At 37.1% G+C, this 19076-nt stretch overlaps 1 protein-coding gene across 1 annotated transcript in view; it reads left to right on the forward strand.

Moving 5' to 3' along the window:
• EYS (eyes shut homolog) overlaps positions 1-19076 on the forward strand; it is a gene marked incomplete at both ends in the record, with an annotated part of 656806 nt that overhangs the window by 414685 nt on the left and 223045 nt on the right. The window lies entirely within an intron of this gene.

Here is a 19076-nt window from a genome sequence, read left to right on the forward strand (position 1 = left end):
ATGCGGTAATCCAGTTGAGCCTCACCAGCACAGAGCAGAGGGGCAGGATTACCTTTTTTGACCTGCTGATCACGCATCTTTTGATGCAACCCAGAATACAGTAGTCTTTCTGGGCTGTGAGTGTATGTCACTGGCTTGTGTCCAGCGTGTCATCCACCAGAACCCCCGGGTTCTTTTTGGCAAGGCTGTGCTCAATCTTTACATCCCCTGCTTGTAATGACTGGGGGGTTGTATAAGACCTTGAATTTGGATTTGTTGAATCTGATGAGGTTCTCTGGACCAACTACTCAAACCTGATTAGGTCTGTCAGGATGGTCTCTCTCTTTTCGTGCTGAATTGTTGAAAAAGGTGTTTTGTAGCTGATAATCTGTCAAAATAGTGCTCTTTCTATCTTATTGTGCTCTTTGTAGCTGTCTTTGTTTCCATGGAAATAAAGTAGGAGGCATTTCTTTCAGAGTGACCTACATAGTGACAATATGATCTATTGATAATAATACCAATGTGAGTTAACAATTGATATTAATATATTACTAATAATTTCTGTAAAGTCCAATAAAAATAGACATAGCAAAATTCTAACCAGAAACCAAAAATAACACCAACCCTTAATTAAGAACCAGAAATTATTTCTGGTGAGACTTTTTCTCAGTGCTCTTTGAATCATATTAAAGGAGATGCTTAAGGTTGTTATCTAAATTGATAATTTTCACACGGCCGTGATTTCCAGATGTAAGTGCAAAATCTCATGAATACCAACAATAATACTGGGGAAAAAAAAACCCCACACACAAATAAATAGCATTCTACATATATATATATATATACACAGTAAAACAAAGTTTAAAACTGATTAATATAAGCAAGATTAAAAATGCAATTTAATCTTAATTAGATAATAGTAGATGCCAAATTAATTGTACTTATTACAAAGCTAAAAACCACACATACTAGTGATATTGTGGTTACTCTGTATTCTTGCTGAAAAGAAGACAAGGAACTTTAAGAACTACACAGCCCGAGGCCATCTGTGGAGAAGGCCTTAACTGATTTCAGCCATCTTGAATTAGAATATTAAAAACAGTAGGTTTGCACTCCAGAAATGAGGGCAGATTCAGGATACAGGGCCAAATAGATTATTCCTGTTCCATACTTGCATGAGGAAAATCTTGATATGAATGGATTTAACTAAGATCTCTGGAAGCTCTTTTATGCTGAAGAAAAAAAAAAAAGAAAGAAAGAAACATACCTCTCTGTTTGTGCATGGGGAAATCAAACTCCTGAAGCCTCTGTGTCTGAAATAAAAGGAGTGTGGCAAGAAAAGCAAAAGAAACGTAGAGTCTCCTGCTGAACCTGAATGATGATGATTGCCCCTGTCTCTCTGCAATCCCCTCATAATTTGGCATTATGAAAGTATTTTTCTCAAAGGATTGTAATTGTTTCATACTTACAGTGCCTGAACACTGATTTGTGTTTTCTAACTGCACAAAACTAACCAGATAGTTATGTAAATTAAAAGATTGATACAAAGGCAGCAGTAAAACTTCCTGTCTTGTTCTCCTGGGATCAATTTGAAAAAGCCATACAGGGAAGAGACTGTAAACAAACTCTGTATTTGGGAAATTTAATAAGATATTTGAATTCAAATTTCTATTTAGTTAGGAAGAAACTTTTTTTTTTTCTGTAATATTTACTACAGTGGGAAATAATGGTTCAGGGAATCAATTTAAATAAAAGATAAATTAAGAGGAAGATAGTATGGTACCATTTGATTTGCAAAGGCAGTGGAAATAAAGTACGTGGTTTGTATTTCTGTGTGATATCACAAGCTTTTTCTGTTGCAGTGCTTATGGAGTACCTATTCAAATTTCTTTTCTGAGTCAACATGTAAATCGTATCTGCAACCATTTCACACTGTAATTCATATTTATAACTCTGACATTTAGAGGCCTTTGCTTTTTGGATTATAGGAAACTGTGACTCTTTCAGTTTCATGTCAGTTATGTGATTTGTACTCCATTTCCATAAGCCACATTATATTTCCTTGTACTAATCCCAGTGTTTCAAGTCTTAACTGGCAAAACAAGTCCACTGCAGGTGTTCACCTGTTTGTCTATTAGGCAAACGTGGGCCCAGGGATCAGTGAGGTAGAGGACTTGGTGACAAATGGCATGGAGTTGATTGAAGTCCTCAATATTGCCTTTACATCAGTAAAACTGTAAAACTGGCCTTCAGGAATCCTAGGCCCCTGTGACCAGAGGGAAAAGGGAGCATGGAGGACTAACCATTGATGGAAGAGGACAAAGTAAAGGAGCATTCAAACAAATTGAACATGCATAAATCCATGGAGTCTGATGAACTGTGCCTGCAAGTTCTGAGGAAGTTGTGTATTATTGCAAGGTCTCTGTTAATTATCTTGGAAAGATCATAACAATTTGCAGTGATTCTTGAAGACTGGAAGAAAACAGGCATCATTAGTGGACAAGTCTCATATCAGTCTCTGGTACGGTGATGGAAAAAATTCCTCCTGGAAGGCATTTGTATACACATGGAGGAAAACAAGGTGACTGGGAGTATTCAGAAAAGGAGAAGACCAACCTTACAGTTTTCTCCAATTAGATGACTGGCATGGTGGACAGAAGAGGAGCAGTGCCTGTTTAGCTCAATTTTAACAAAGCCTTTGACAGTGTTTCCCATGGCATCATCATAGACAAACTGACAAAGTACAGGTGGATTACACACTGGCTGATTGAACAGGTCTTCAGGGTTTGTAGTCAGTGGCATAAGGTCTAGGTGGAAGCCAGTAACTAGAGGTGTACCTAGGTATCAACAGTGGGTCCCATCCTATTAAGAGTTTGATGATAGGACAGAGAGAACCTTCAGCAAGTTTACTGGTGACAAAAAGCTCCTAAGCACTACAGAGTGTTGATACAGATACTAGGGGTCAAAGCATACACCTAAACCCTGCCTTTTTGCCGCTGTCTGTGGTAATTCACTTTATTGTTTTCCATTCTGCAGCTGCAAGTCAGTACTCTTCTTCACTTTTTTTTGTGTGTTATCATAGTGTGTCAGTGAGGCCAGCATGCCTTGCAATATGTTATCCTTGAGTTCTGAAGGTTTCCATGCTCAGCCTGCCTCCACCTCTTATCCACTGTGCTGTTTGATCAGCATTCAAAGAATTAGGGCAACCATAGTGTAATGGAAATTTTCTTCTATGTTAAACCATGCAAGATTTATATATTTTTTTTCCATCAGCAAGGCCATGTGTGACCAATTTGGTGACTGTTTCCTACATAATGTTATCTGTAAAAAGAATAAACTACTACTGCTTAATCCCCAGGAATACTGAGTATATCTATGTATATATTCTGCTGTCCTTTTCTTTTTTTTTATTTTTTATTTTTTTTATTTCCGTGGCTGCATCAGAGATGTGTCTCACAGAAAAAAGAGATGTTAAGGGACTGACTTCTAAAAGAAACAGATGTCTCTCAGATTTCACCAGTGAACTATTTTAGCTTTGTTCAGCAGGAAGAGCTCTTGTTCAAAATACCTGAAACTACAGAATCTGTCTTGAATGAGACCTTAGAAGACTTTTAAGTCACTGGTACCATTTCTTCATATGTTAAAAGCTGATGGTGATCTATCAGGTACCTCCTGTTGGTACTCTTTTAATTCTGTTTTTGCAAAGGGTTCTCAAAAGAGGAGTCTACAGGAGAGAACTAGTTCAAGTCTTCTGCTCCTTTAAAGTTCCTGTGTCATCTCACATTCCCTCAGAATCTTTCCAGTGGTTCATAGGAAGAATGAGATTGTTTCTTCCTACCTCCTCCCCTAGGTATTCTTCAAGGTCAATATCAACAGCCATTTAATCAGCCTCACAGATTGCAGCTATTCATCCATTATGGGCAGTCTCTACCTGCTCCACTCCTTCATTAGCAGCCTTAAGCTGGAGGATTTGATATTATTTTTCAGCTTTCTGCCTTTTGCTGCAAACAACACTATCATCTGTCATCTTAAGGTTTTTGTATATGTAGTGTCTAATCTTAGACATATATACTGGTTTGGTTAACTTAACACCCACCTACCTTCCAAACCTTGATCAGTTTTTGGGAGTGAGGTGGGTAATCTTTGGCTAAGGGCTCAACTTTCGCTCAGTCATTCACTCACTGCCTCTCTTCAGGAGAACAGGTGAGAAGGTAAGGTGAAGAAGCTGGTGGGTCAGGATAAATATAGGGAGATTGCTAATCAGTTACCAACATGGACAAACCAGACTCTACTTGGGGAAAGCTGATTTGATTTGTGGACAGTCAAAATAGATTTGAGCGGTGAGTGACAACAAAACAATATCTCCCTCCACCTTTTTCACAAGCTTAGCTACATTCCCATCTTATCCCCTGAACTCAGAGTGGCTCAGGGAGGTGGGTGTTGCCGTCAGTCTATAGCAGCTCCTCTCTGCTCCTCTTTGCACTTTTCCCCTGCACTTGTGTGGGTCCTTTCCACAGACTGCAGTCCTCTGGGACAAGCTTGCTCTTGTAAAGGCTCCCTACAGGCCATAATTCTTATAGGAAATATTGAATGGCTCTGGCTTGGTTCTCTCCACTGGCTGCAGGGGAATAGCTATTTGTATGAATCCTTCTTCACTTTCTGGCTCAAAGCTTGCTTTCTGAGGTATTTCTTGTGATAAGACTCTAGGAGATGAGAGATGAGTGTTGCTGTGTGGACAATTTGAAAGCATTTCTTTGGAGCTGTTTACCTTCGGAAGATAGTGCCCAGGACTGTTTACTGGCGGAAGATCTAGCCTGTGACCAAATAACTCCTGTTTGCTATGGGAGAGTGGGAATGATGCCATTGTATCCTGTGAAGGCAAGGTACAAGTTGGCACCTCCCTGCTCCCTCTTATCTGCTGGCAAGGCCAGGAAGATAGGAACAAAGGAGTTTCCTGCTGAGATCCCAGAGCCAGAAGCAGCCACTGCAAGGAGAGCTGACTCAACGACTTTGGATTTGAGCTGTCACTCCAAAGACAGCTGACTCGACCACTTTGGAACCACTGAAAATGGGCCATCATTGCCATGGTCACCATCGTCATCAACAGAACAACAATGGCCCACCACTACTGAAGATCAAATTCTCAGCTATGAACCACTCTGGATCCATGGTGGTGACTATGGCCCCTCTTGCTTCCTATAAAGACTCCTTGCTTCTTTCCTATCTTTTCTATTGCCCTCCTTCCCTTCCCCATCACCCTAATTCATAATAGCGTCTGTCCACCCCCTCCCCATCTCCCTAATTAAGATTTGTAATAAACTGGTCGGACCAACATTTGAACTGTTGTTTCTTAATCTCACGCTGGGTATACAGATATTAAAAGAACCTCCTCTTCCTCCTATAAATTGGAACGAGACACTGTTCTATCACCTCCTTCCCTCATTCTTCTCTGAACATTGTCTTTGCACTTATGTTGTTGTTTTTCTGTGTTTTGTTTTTTTTTTCCCCTCTCATGCTTTGATCCTTGTGCCCTGCAGTGGGGCCACTGGAGCAATCTGGAACTGGCTGTGTGCAGTACAGGGCAGCCCCAGCCTCACCTTACAGAGGAGCTCCCAGCACACTGCCAGCAGCAAAGTGCCTGCACCTGGCACAAGGAGACATTTATTTTATCAGAAGAAAGATGTTGTTTTGGCCAAGAGTTGTGTATATTTGATTCTGATTCTGCACTGACTGTTCCCTTATTTTGAAGAACATTTTGAAGGGATGGGACTCTTTTGAACTTGCATGCAAGTTGTTTTTATGAATTTCTAAGTTCAAATCCAGATGATAATTTCTCTTTGAACATACTGGCAAGGCTGCAAGAAGGTAACTTTCTGTCTTTCAACTGAGGGCACTTATTTTCGGTTGGCAGGCTGACCTGCTGTTAACACCTTTGGTTTGTGGTTGATGTTGCCACTTAATTAGCCCATATCTCTTGCATATTCAACAGAACCCTGGCAAGAGCTTCTGCCCATTTTTGTTGGCAAAAAAGCTGTCCAGGACAAGAGCTCCTTCATACCTTGTATTCATGTGTGGGTGATGTGAGAATTGTCCTGAGAGAAAATTTTCAGTGTCTGTGCAATGCTTTCATCCTTTGACAACCCTGCTTTCCTTAGTAACATTAACCATTTATCTCTTCTCCCTATTCACTGAGAAAAATTAAGGGCAGTTGCTGACATATGGGATGATTTATCTTCTGCTGAGCATATTCAGGACTTCATATCCAATGGCTTATACCTCTTTTCAGCTGCCTTGTCAGGTATTTCACCTCATTTCCCTGTTGTTCATGATTGAGTCTGGTAGCTGCTTTTTAAAAAGTGACTGTTGTCTTGAAAGCAACAGCACAGAATGTTTGCGGGTGGAGGGCATATTAAAGGAATCTGCAGCTCGGGTCTGTAGTGTGAGATAGAATTATGCCTTCTCATTGACATCTTGGAAATCTGTGCAATGTATAATGCTTGTACCTTTGAGAATTGTAGGCATAATTTTTTCACCACATGTTGTGCAAACAATGAAAAGAAATATCTTCGTCTTGAAACAATGGAGCTCCGTAAATGACATCATCTTTTGAAATGGCATTACAGTAATTCATTCATGTGACTCTTTGAAATCCCTTTTGGAAAATTTCAGTAGGTTTGGTTGATAATACGTGAGAAGTAAAGCTTGAGCAATTAGGAGGTAACTTCCATGAGCCCTTAGAGGATATGCTTGATATAAATCCCTTCCAGCAAAGCTTAAGGCTTAAAGAAGCTGCTCTGAAGAGACTTCATGTAGCAGTGCTCTTCAGTGTTGTATCCCTGACATCTGTTGTTTGATCATTTTGAGTTCTTTCCAGGCACTCATTGAACATTATTTTGTTCCCAAGCAGTCTCCCAAAGCTCAGGAAGACAGTCTGTAATCACTCATTGCATAAAGGTACTCTTGGATCTTCCCTAAGAAGCTTGATAGCAGAGTACCTACTTGAATGAAAAATTCATGTGAGGATACTTTCCTGAAAACAGAAGCTTTTCACAACAAAAATTCACGCATAGCTCCTCACCCTGGCTTACTTCTCCCTTTCAGTCCCTTTCTAAAGGCAGAATCGTATCTTAGAGACTTGAATGGTGGTCGTTACACTCTCCCTATAAACCATGAAGAAAAACGGGGAAACCTCAGGTAATCTATCAAGATAAGGTATGTATTGACCATGCAGATTAGTGGATACTATTTACTGGTCTGTATATTTCCTTTCTAGTTCTTATGGCAATACAGCATGATGATATGAATCTAAAAGAGCTGTGCGAAGGCAGTTATTATTTGGAAATAGTTTAGCTAGGATCCTTTGAACTTGAGCAATGTCCAGACAACAGCCAGACAAGGCAGATAGGTTCTTAACAGAATATTTGTAATAGTCAAGCAACTAATGCAGTACTTACCCAACGAGGCCTAACAACCTCCCTAGGTTAGCTTCCCTTTCTTTCCTTGCGTGTTTGGGAACTGCAGGTTCTTCTGCAACTGATGGGAATGTGCAAATCTCATATATTGCTTCTTCATGTATTCTCTGTAATGCACAGCTAAAATCAAGGGTTGATCAATTTGCTGTCAAAAGTGAACTATCAGTATACTCACCTGTGAACTTGGTTCTGATCATGTTAAATGACTGAGCATAACCTATAATAATATAACCACAAAATTCAAGAAACATGAGAGAAAGCATGTTATGTAAACTTAATATCATATTTTAATAGACAGTATTCATCTGTTTCTAATTTATGTGTGAATGATACTTCTCCAAGCTTTCTAAAATTTGAGAGCATTATGCCACTAAAATGAATTTTTGGTCTTGCACTTCTATCCTATTAAAATTCAAATCAGTGAGTTTCATTTCAAGAAAAAAGAAAGACAATTTACTACTAAATCCCACAAAATCCCATTGGAAACTACTTTTGCTGATTAAACTTGTGTGCTTTGGATAGTAAGAGGAGCAAATTGTTGATTTTTCTGACAACTAAAAACTTAGTAACCAAAAGCATCCATGTGTCTAGTGCCATCCCCAGTAGATAATGAAACTTACATTCTCTCACACCTTTGTTTTTACAATATTCCAGGACAGGCATTTTCAGTTTTTAATTCTCATCTCCATTATCCTTATCACTAAAGTGATGTTTGCATTACACTGCATTTTGCTGACAGCCTTAGTGGTAGTTGCTTATATTTACATACACTGGTTTACATTAAGCATTGCATCAACTGCTCTTGTCATGTGCCTAAGAAATTCTGGATTCTGGATCCGTGCCCATTCCAGGGGTGGGCAAGAGGCTGGGAGGGGTTGCACCTGGTATAGTCATATGAGGTTCTATGCTTTCTCCCCTCTCCTGCTTCCCTCCTTCACCTGAGAACATTCTCTGGTTCTTAATGGAAGTAAATAATATCTTCCCTTTTTCTGGTAGTAGCCAGTTGTCTTAAGAAAACATAATGTTAACTTAAAATACAAGCCAGTATAAAGTACAAGTTCAAGGAGAACTGTAGAATTTTTTCCACAAAGTTAGTAAAACAAAGGCTCTTGTTCACATCTACAGTATTTGTGACTTGATCTATTTACTCTATTTTAGTTAATCCCCTTTCTTTCCTTAGCATTTCTAAATGTTGTATGAGCTCCAACTCAGTTTGAGTTTTGGCAAGTTTCTTCCCTCTTTCTGTTTTATATTTATTACTCCCAGTGCCCTCTTTCAGCTGGTGATTGCCAGACCTTTTCTGCCACATTAATTAAGGAAATTTCAAACCTCCCACCTCTGATGTTTCCAGTTCTTTAGCTGATTCCTTTAAATTTAGACTTTTTCCTTCCAAAAGAGAAAATCTTCATTAACAATTGTCTAGATTCTGTTTAAATTATGGTACTTGCTCCTTCCACAGTGAGTCTTAATGATTGGTGTTTCTAAAACATCCTTGACTTTCAACAAACTAAAATACAAAGGCTGCTCTGAAAGTAATGCCTCCTATATTTTTATTTTTCCCTACAGTGTCAGAAATAGATGTTGGAAGTATGGCAGTAGACCTTGAACCTTCCTGCCAATATCTCATTGCATTTTGTTGCCATCTGACAAAATGTTCTATATGGAAGTGTGTGTGAAACAAAGGTATGCAATTGAATTCCTCCATTTGAAAGAAAATTGCACCAATTGACATTCATCAACACCTGATGAACATTCATGTAGATCAAACAGTGGATGTGAGCACAGGGAAGCAGTGAGTGTTGCTCTTCAGCAGCAGGGGTCACCTCCACTGATACAGATTTTTATGAGCACAGCATATTGGTTCTTGTTCATCGCTTGCAAAAAATGTATAGTTAACAGTGGTGACTTGAAACATAGATGAGGATTTGTTCTATCAAATCACGTTAGTGTGCTCTTTGTATATTTTATAGTTTCCATAGAAATAAATAGGAGGCATTACTTTCAGAGCAACCTAGGTATGAGACATTGTCATTATTTTTAGGCTCAGAGTTTATTTGATTAATAAAAAAGAAAGATGAAATGTTGCAAAGAGGAATAAAGACATTCTATTAGTATCAAAACCTTGAGATCTCCAGTTACATGTGTTCAGTCAGTCTTATGGTTGTGTGATTTCCAGCTGAAGTGCTTCTCTAATACTGTTAGCAATCTCTCTCCACATTCAATCTCAGTCCCTGAATCTTTCATTCTATGGAAAAGTTTCCATTTTTTCCATAACAGTAAATTGACTTTGTGTAACTTGACAGCTTTGATATCTTACTGTGTCCTTTCATTTCTTTTTTCTAACTACAAAGATTGTAGCAGAGGCAGTTTTTGCAGAAAAAAGTAAATGGAAGCCATTTCTGATCTCTGGCAAATAACCCTCTCAATGCTGTTTGCTTAATAGCTTCACTCTAAACTAAGTATCTGCATGTACCTACTGGGCATACAACACATAGTCGAGCCTGAAAAATAGCCAAATAACACATTTGCCAAGCCAGTGGGAAGTGCACTCTGCTCTAAAGGTGGAAGCCAACTAAGCTGTTGTAATGAAAAGCAAGAGTCAATATTAAGAAAGGAACACAGTGATCACATTGTTTATAAATCTGTCATTTTTAGTGTGCATCATAAAAACAAGAAAGGAACAAAGGAAGTGGCAACTGTTCTTCATGAAGCAATGGAAATGTAACTTTTTGCTTTTTCATCTTAATGAAGAGAGATTAAAAATGAAAGAGTAACAGAAGGCCTTAGTAAAATGGAAGTTTGCTGAACAGTGGCAAAAAAAGTCATTAATGTTATATTTTTGTTAATGTTCTGCATTTTGAAAGCAAAAAGGAGTGAAGACAACTGACTATATCAGTGTCTGTCACTCTCTTCTGTGATTTAAACCTCTGTTTACTTACTTACCTTCTACCTACTTTTCTCTGCTAGTGTTTATTAAGTTCTGGAAATTATTTATACAAGCTGCTTCCTCTGTATGTAATTTTTCCTTGATTCTGTCAGTGTCGCACTACAGATTCTTATTCCCATTTACGAAATGCTGTTTTACAGGCTATTGTTCAGAGTGAAAGCAGAGTAGTACGGAAAAGGAGTAGAAAACATGAAAAACAAATGAATTTATAGAGTACATTTCAAAATTAACAGAAGTAAATTGTATGATACAATATTAACGTGAACCTGAAACAGCAGGAATACCCTGGCTTTACACATGATCCTAAATTGTTTGCCATTTGTAAGCTCACATGTACTCAATACCTGGCAAACAAAGCTATTGACTTAGCCTTGTAATCAGATTGTGAAAGTAGTGAAACCTGTTCATCCATGCTGCAAAACTGCTTTCTATCTTCTGGTGGATTTCCATTGTTGAATATAACTAGCAGAATAATGTTGAATCTTTTACTGGGAAAAGGCACTAGGTTGGAGGAGGCAGATTTGAGTGAACCAGGTGTAACAGCCTGAAAGACTGTTCTAAATTATAATAGCTGAATTGCCATATGATGTTATATCATGCCATAATCAGTATGTGAAAAGTCTTCTACTAACATAGCAAATATTTTTTGCTAAAGAAATTCCTGATGTCATCAAGTATTATATGTTTTGTAGTGTTTTTACAGGAAGGAGTTTGTTGATTTCTCGCAGAAAAGGACTTGGCAGCTCTGATTCACTAAGTTGATGAGATGAGCCAGCAATGTGCTCGGTTGGCAAAAGAGGCTAATAGCATCCTGGTCTGCATTCAGAGGAGCTTTGCCAGTAGCTGGAGGGGAGTCATCCTTCCACTGGCAGCTGGAGCACAGGGTCCAGCTCTAGACTCCCTGGTACTATGAACATACTGGTGAGAGTCCAGCAAAGGGTCACAAAGATGGTAGAGTCTGGAGCACCTTCTCTATGGGGAGTGGCTGAGAGAGCTGCTTGGGCTGTTCAGCCTGGAGAGGAGAAGGCTCAAGAGTGATAAAACCAGTGTCTATAAATTAGGTACATAGAAAACAGAGCCAGACTCTTTTCAGAGCTGCCCATGCCAGAACAAGAGCCAATGGGCACAAAGTGAAACACTTGAGGCTCTGACTTAGCATCAGGGGACTATTTTTTAAGTGAATAACTTAATCCACATTTTCAGCTTATAGAATGATGTTTGATTTCTGTAGATCCTCTAGTGCATAGAACAAGATCATGTGAATCTGATGGTTTGAGCTTCACTGGCTTTCTTGGATATTGTAAATTTTATATAAAATTTGTTAAAAAAAAAAAAAAAAAAAAAGTAGAAAAATATGCTGAATACATTAAACCCAAGGAAAGTTTGAGAATATCTGATCTGGGTGTGTTTTCTGACATGTATATTAGTAGTATACAAACCAGTATGGGAGAAGATAGAACTGAGGAAAAAAAAGATGTCCCTCATAAACCAACAACATTGTCTAGCGATGAGGAGGCAGAACAAGAAATTCACAGCTCTGGAGAATCATTTATTGCTATAAATCTCTGAGGACTGTGAATCTTGAAATTGGAGTTTTAATAATTAGGTGACTGAATCCAATGGCTTATCTCACTACTTTACTAAAGATTTTTCTTTCCTCGGGAGGGATGACAAAATAGGTCATGGGTCTTCTTCTCACTTGTGCCAAGTTAAATTGCCATTAATCTCAATCTTTGTTAATATGATGAATTACAGATATATTTCCTATGGTGTTACGTCTGCAGCAACATCTACCCAAAAGACAGTGCAGACAACAATCAGTAGCAACCTGTCAAATTTTAAAAGAAATAAAAAAAAGCAAATACAATCTAGTTGCAAATGTTTACACAATGTACTGACACGATGTAAGATACAAAGTTCTAGAAATTTATAAAGAAATTCTCTTGTCTCTTCCTTCTACAGGTGATATTCTTTGACATTCTTGTAACCCTGACAAAATAGACCCCTTCTGAATACTGTATATCTCAGGTTATATTCACTAAAGGAAAGTCTATTTTGCTGGAACATTTTAGCTGTTACAGTCATTTTTATTTCTGAAGATCTCCAAGCATTCCAGATAAATACTGTAATTTATGAAAAGTGTATATTTCATTTTTATGCAGAAAATAGTCATAGGGATATTAATTTATTTGAAACGTGTTCATCTTTGTTTTACATGAAGTGTTGTCTCTTCTCATTCACACAGAAAGTGTACAAATCTGCTTCAACTGCTCTTTTTTTTTGTAACTCACTATTTGTTATTGAGCATGATGTGTTTCACAGTGAATCTTATTTTATGTATCCAGCAGTATATAACTTAGTGTTCTATATATATATATATATACAGTATAACTTAGTATATAGTATAAGTATTTAACTTCATCATCACCACTCTGTAATTTAAATTAAATTAAATTAAATTAAATTTAACTTCATCATCACCACTCTGTAATAGTGAAGTGCTTGATTCTACAGAGAGATGAATTGATTTCTGCATTTAGTTGATAGAATTTGTACAGGATAAAAACTGTTCTCCAAATTTCCCTCCTCCTCTTTCTCAAGACAGTGTATTTTTCAGCTTGTTCATGTGGAAGGCGTTGCATCCCATCAACAAAGTAGTAAAATCCATTAGTGGAACTTAAAACATGAATTATGATTGCAAGCAGAAGCACTGCGGTTGTTTAAAGAAAGGCCAGACATTGCTAGCCATAAAACTTAGGGAAATCTTTCCATATTTTGAAATATTCATATAGCTTTTGAGAAGCACAATTGCACTTGCTTAAATGCTGGAAGAGAAGTTTAAAAAATAAGGATCTTGGCCAAGGACAAGTGGTAAAGGAGCTTACTACCCTTGAATCTTTCAGGCTTGCTGATTTTAAAGGTCTTAATTAATTCTTTTTGGCTTAATGAGCCATTCTCAGCCAGAACAAAATGGCAGAATAATGGGGAATTGTCAGTGAAACAGTGAAGAGTAAGTTTTCTACTGCTGCATAGTTCAGATGATGCAGGAAGAATGTGGATTCCTGTTACATGTTGTGCTGGCTGTACCAAAATCTGGGCCCAGGCAGGTGAACAGTCAAACTCCCACTGCAAAGCACAGCAAGGCGGGATGTGGTTTACTCCATGTGGATTACATCCTGGTTTGCTCACAGGATCCATTCTATACACTTCAGTGGAGGGGACTGGATGATCTCTTAACTTCTTGATTTCCCCCAGCAGAAGTTTTGAAACCCCTGATTAGAGTTGCTAGAGCAAATGAGAAATGAGAAGGCGAACCACAAAAATGCATTGCCCTAGAAAGATCAGGGATTCTTTTCCCTCTCTTCTATTATGTTATGCTTCACCCTTCTTGTTTCATAAAAGTTTTGTGAAAGTGTTTCAATATCCATGAGAGTTCTGATAAACACAGACTCAGGATATGAGCAATATATTCTTCAAAAAATTCAGTACAAGCTGTTACATAAAAAATAATCTTGATTTAGCTTACTCCTTAAACTCCTTTAAAAAGTCCATTTTTTTAGTATCAGAATTAAAATAATTTTGAGATGTTTAGCTCAGCATCACAATTTCAGTTTAAAGTCATCTGTTATATTAATGTATCAAATAAACGAAACTTTTATACTGTTTTTCAATTTATGTTTAGATTTTAATTTCCTGATAAGTTCCAGTCAGGATGTAAGAGAAACTCTAGTTCCTTTGTGTTTCATATGTTTTATTTTATTTATGGAGGTACGTAGACAATTATACCTTTATACCTTTCCATTTTTCTTTCCTACTTATTACTTAACCAGTACTACTACAGAAAATTAAGTAATGTTCCTTCTCCTCTATTTTAGGTGTTTTCTTTTTACTACTTTTGTTTTCAGAACAAATGCCACTTTTTATCTTCGTACACATTTTGAAATGTCACTGAAATCTAATACAATTTATTTTATGCTACATTATCTAACAATTAAAATGCATGTGTATTCGCATTGAAGCTGAGTATAAAAAAGTAAATATTGGGAAGTGCAGTGACAAACAGCATAGATGTGTCAGGGGAAAAAAAACGTGAAAGATTACCAAACACTGCACTGTGGTACACTGTAATATCTATAGTGAGAAACTTGAAGATGTATAAAATCTATCCTGAGGCGAATCAAGTGAGGAAAGATTACACTATGCTCTGTTTTGCATTAATTATGTTTTTGTAATAAAAAGCTCTGATCATAGGCCAAAACCTAATTATATTATTTACAAATCTGTGGAGAAATGACAGCATGCAAGCTCATTTTACAAGGAACTCAGTTCTAGGCTAATTCTACATAACAGCAGCTCTAATTTAGGCTAGGCAATAAGGGATGTTAATAAATGGTTTGGCATATATGTGTGAACTTTTCCTACCAGGTAAGTATCTGTACTCATTTTTTTCAAGTATAAAGGGCATTTAAAGAGCATGGTTACTATATGTCAAACATATCTGCATGGTTTCTGAATAGAGAATTGTACTCAATTTAATTTTTGGTGTTGCTATGACCCTGACATTTTCAGGCATTTTAAGTATTACAATCTGTCAGTATATGGGTGTAATTCTGTAAGTGGGAGGAAACCGAGAAATGTGAATTCTATGTTTTAATACTCTAATCTGCTGATAACAGCTAATATCTATTCTCAAAAATAGTAGAATAAAACATGGTTACTTTTTTATTTCTTTATATCAATAGCCCTTATTCTTAAATACATTTAAGAATACATTAACTTTTTCTATAGATAGCTTATTTGTCGAGATTGCACTCCAGAAGCAAGATTGTTTGACCAGGGTGTTTGTGATGTAGTTATGATTACAGAACCAAGAAGAGGCTTCTAGGAATTTTGATAGTACTTTAGAGAAATCCATTACATTCAAAATATACAAATATCAGTGTAAGAGAAATGGTTAGGCACTCAGTCTGTGTGTTTGTTTCTGGGCGAAGGAAATCATGTTATTAAAATATTCACTGATAACGGTGCTTGGGGGAATGCTCAGATAAAGGTTGATTCCCAAGCCAAGCATTAATTTTCTGTTCAGTGTGCAAAATGGATCATAGGTTGCCATAGTGAATTCTCCCCACACTAACTTGATATTGAGTCTAGAAAGAACTTAACAAGGAACAGTGGATGTCATAAATGTTAAAGCTATATTGTGCCTGACCTTTCCTTTTATTGGTTCCTTTTGTTTTCTTTGTTTGCTTTTACACTCCCAAGAAGGAAGGCAACTTGAACAACTTACATGGTTGTGACTGGAAAGTATCATGATTAAGCTTTGGTGAAGCTTCATAAATGTTTAAGAGAGAGAAGGGTTCTAAAAAATTGATTTATATATTAAAATTTATATAATATTAAAACATTGTATATTTTTCCGTTTTTGTTTCAGGCAATGTTTCAGGTCTCATGTCGCTTCTCAGAAGTGTGTAACTTCATGTCTTTGTTCATATTAAATTTGCAACAGACAGCATTCCATTAATTTTAAAGTGAATTTGTTTATAAAAGGCAGGGAAAAAAAAAGCTTATAAGTACCACTTACAAAAAGTAAAAAGTGATACTTGTTAGGACAGTGCACAGTCAAAGATTACCTGGAATTGTCAGCCTGTAGAAGTGACAGTAGGATGGGAATTTTCCTCGGGATTCAGGAGCAGCCATGTACATCTTGAATGCAGAGCATTGCTGGAGTCATTGAGCTTCTTTAAAAGCAAGACTAGAGGAAGGGACTCTCCGTACCAAGAAAGAGGGATGTGGAAGATATATCAATTTAATCTATCTTTTTAACATCCAGCACGCCAGAGATCTACTTAAGTGTTTGTCATGTTCTGATTTAGTGTTTTGCATTCTAGTAAAACCTAACATTAAAACCATTCTCTCCTTTAAAAATCAGTTTTTCATTTAAAGTAAAAGGCAGACTTCGGTGAGTTGGAGAGAACAAGAAGCCATCACAATATGAAAAATGTTTTGCTGATTGGTAAAGAAGAAAGCAAATAGATAGCCTACGGACCATAATTCTTTTAAGGATTTCTAATAATCAGAATAGAAAAAGGGAAGATTCTTTTGGAAAAATCTCTATTAATTTCAATTTTTTTTTTACCTCCCTTAAATTTGCATCATGTACAGAATACCACGGCAGAGTTTCTCAGTTTAACTTTGAGTTGTGTGAAAAGTACAACTTTCAAGGTGTACTTTCATCGTGGTACTGATTTATGTAATTTAGTGTCCTTTTGATTCTGTACTGTAAGAAACTGTAGAAACTCTTCATTCATCTGCACACTTCTCTTAACTCTCCTTGACAGTGGATTTTCCAAGTAAAGATTCCTGATCTCTGTAGTCAGTCTGTTCAGAAACTCATATGCATCTTGATCCCTGTATACCTTCTATTTTTTTGCATATTTTGAAATTCTCTTGCATCTCTTCTCAGGATTTGGAGATTGCTACCCTAAGTAACTTGTGTATAAGCTGAGGAACACAGATCCTAATACAGATTTCTCAGAGGCTTTCTAGGGGCTCTCCGTAATTGAGAAAGCTCACTATTCCCTTTTTTGTTGTTTCTATTTTAACCATTCTTCTCATTTATTGAAGGCCTTTACTATCCCAAAGTGACTGAGTGACTTTAAAGTCCATTAGCATATGAACTTGTTAAAAGCCTTTTGGAAATCAAAGGCTATGTACGAAGGCATCTCTTCCATGTGTTGTATTCCTCCTATGAGTTACAATTTCCTTTTTCAGAAACCATCTGGACTGTTCCCGGTATGTTATATTCATGTGTGTGCCTGTTGTTCTTTAAGGTGCTTTTATTGGTCTAGAATGGAAATGGGACTTACTGACCTGTAGTTTGAGGTATGCTCTTGCATTTGCCTCCCTTGACATCCTTTCCCAAATCATAAAAAGCAAAGGAAACCAACCAACCAATCAGCCAAACAGAAAAAAGGTCAAACAATCAATTGAAAACAAAAACAGAAGTTCACATCTTCCATTCCTGTGATCTGGAAGCCAATTTCAAGTGATGACTGTGGTAAAATAGCTCATTAATTCCTTTCAGTTTGACACTATTTGCTTTTTTTTTTTTTCTCCTTACTACTGTTCAACTTTGTTAATTTATTTTAAAACCTTTTCTAGTGGTGTTTCATTGTGAGACAGATCTCTGATGTATTCTTTCTAAAAAGGGTTTCTGGCATGGGAACCTCCCAGAGATCCTTTGCATTAATTTTTTATTTGGTGAGTTCATTTATGTTTCCTGCTAGAACCATATCTCTTTGAAAACTCTATACTTTGATGGTGTGTTAGTCCTACCTTTCTGGCAGGCTTCCTGTTCCTGTTGGATTTTAAAAAGCATTTAATGCTCATCATTATGCCTTTATAAAGTTGTTACTGAAAATCTTTTTATTTTTCTTTGCCTTGCCTGCTTTATTAGGTTTTCACTGCCAACACTTATGTTATTCTCTGTTCTCCTTAGTTTGGACAGGACTTCAACCTTTAAAGGATATCTTCGTATCCCCTATACATGTTGTGGAGTTTTTTTGTTTGGTTGTTTTTTTGTTGTTGTTGTTGTTTTTTTAAGTTAATATTTATACATCACAGGTTTAGGTGGTTGTGGAGTCTTTTTTCTTCTATTAGTTTATTTGCTTTTTATTTTTTAGGTAGGAGGGAATCTCTGATAACTTGTTTCAAGTATTCAGCTGCATAGGCTTTAACCTTTCGAATGCTTACTTGAATTCCTTTAAAAATATCCCTTTATTTTTATACAGCATTCCTATACTAAACAAATACCTTAGTGACTCTTCTCCTTCTGCAGGTATCTAAACCTGCCTTAATGATCATTAGTATTAGCAATGGTTGTGCTAAGGACCAATCTGTGTCTTACTTCTCATCCTCTGTGTTTAAGCCATCTGTTATTTAGATGACTTAAGTCGTGCCCTCTTTCATTGCTTTGTGGCATAAAATGTAAATCCACAGACATTAAACTTACTGCAAAACTATGGACTCTCACCGGTTCATTGGCACTGTGAATATGTACATGTGGGCCTCGTGTGACCAGAATCCTATCCCAGTTCAGTCACCAATTCCATAGAGTCTTGGCTGCAATGTTTTGGGTGGCTTGTTTATACATTATAACACTTGCCAACATATTGTGTCAGTGTTGCTTGTTTAATTGGCAATTTATTGTTGATTGGTTTGTTTGTGGGTTGTTATTTCTTTTTCAGTGCCTCTAGTCTTATTCTCAGTAGGTCCTCAGGCAGCTTTGAATCATGATTAATGGTGCTAGATATCTTTTGAGCAGGGAAGTAGTAAACTTAAAAGTAGATTTTTAGAAGTAGATTTTTCAAAGCTTTCTTGTTTGCTATTCCCTGTGTCCTGTGTTCACCTGTAAAAAAAAAACCACACACACACACACACACACACACACACACACACACACACAAAAAAAAAAAAAACCCACAACCCTTTCCCCCCCCCCAAAAAAAAAAAAAAAAACAAAAAAAAAACAGGCACCTGATTAAAATTAGACAAGTCCACTTCTTGCTGAAATCTTACTGTGCCTGTTGTGCTGTTTCTGTGTCCAGAGTTGATTTTCAAAAGGCAGTCCTGCTTATTTGCTGTCATTTCAAAGGTATTTGATAGAATTTCATAATGGT

The sequence above is a fragment of the Tetrao urogallus genome (assembly GCF_951394365.1).
Source record: "Tetrao urogallus genome assembly, chromosome: 2".
Taxonomy (NCBI): Eukaryota; Metazoa; Chordata; class Aves; order Galliformes; family Phasianidae; genus Tetrao; species Tetrao urogallus.